This window comes from Primulina huaijiensis, unplaced genomic scaffold, assembly GCF_012295235.1.
Source record: "Primulina huaijiensis isolate GDHJ02 unplaced genomic scaffold, ASM1229523v2 C13214540, whole genome shotgun sequence".
NCBI classification, from domain to species: Eukaryota; Viridiplantae; Streptophyta; class Magnoliopsida; order Lamiales; family Gesneriaceae; genus Primulina; species Primulina huaijiensis.
The window spans coordinates 1-1096 of record NW_027342007.1 but is presented as its reverse complement, the minus strand read 5'-3'; the positions used below and the strand labels follow the sequence as shown (position 1 = coordinate 1096).

At 34.0% G+C, this 1096-nt stretch overlaps 1 long non-coding RNA gene across 1 annotated transcript; it reads right to left on the bottom strand.

Annotated features, from left to right (window-relative positions):
- LOC140965461 (uncharacterized) lies at window positions 1-1096 on the bottom strand. Its single transcript, XR_012173086.1, has 3 exons — window positions 1076-1096; window positions 147-319; window positions 1-37 (listed from the first exon to the last, which is right to left on the bottom strand). It is a non-coding gene; the product is annotated as an uncharacterized lncRNA (long non-coding RNA).

Below are 1096 nucleotides of genomic sequence, written 5' to 3'. Positions count from 1 at the left end.
AAGATCATTTCCTTCAACTTGAATTTTCTCCAACTCCCTAGTTTGGCATGAGAAACAGTATTTAGTGATTATAGTTGGTTTAACAACTAAATCTATAAATATTTGATCACATGTTCAAAAAATACACAAAGCACTAAAAAGCACACCTTCTTATGCCAGCTCGTCTTTCCTCTTTTGGAAGGGGAAATAGAACACCTGATATAGATGTAACTTTGTCAAAGAAATCGAATTCCCTTCGAAACAAGTCAAGGGCTTTCGGGTGGAAACCATCAATGATTCGCTGCCTAACAACCGGGAGAAGTGCTTGGAATGAGCTATTCTGAAACCAAAAACGAAGATTGCACAAAAAAAAAAAGAGTAAATGACTGGAAAAAAGTTGCAACGAAATAGAGATTATGAAGTGGATAGCATAACATATATTGTTGAGTGAAAGCAAACTTCAAAGTTCACTATCATAAAAAGCATTGAGTTAAATAGATGGAAAATTTTGCAAGGAAAAAAACTCCTTGGCGGACACTAGCATGCAAAGCCATACACCTAAGGAAAACAAAATAAAACCATATATATTGCTCAAATTTTGGTTTCTAATTTCGAAAGTTTGAAGTAAAATAGTTGAAAATGACATCTAGTGCCAGAAAGAATCCAAATTCATTCTTAAAGAACCATTTGCGCAGAAGCACAAATAAGGTATAATCACATCTGCTCCGATATCTCAATTATCAGAAGTGATGGAGGAGGGAGAATACAATTGCTGAATAGTGAGAAATTTGGAAAAGCACAGATAAGTTTTAAAGAATTGTAAGTAAAAGTACATAGATTAGATGCCAGGATATCTAGATTCGTCGCAAGCATATTTAACTTCCAGAACATATCAAAATATCGTAAAGCTTGAAATACAAATACATGTAGGGTTGACTGAATGTGGAACATGATTGATAACCAACAGGCAACAACAAACAAAGAATAACTAATATCATTTACCTAGAATAATTTACCAGAAAATATTGGTGATTAAGAGACGAATCGCCCTCTTATGGTGTTAAAATTATCCTGTAGGTGGTCAAAACAAGAATACCTTTACAGAGGCTGGATCTTT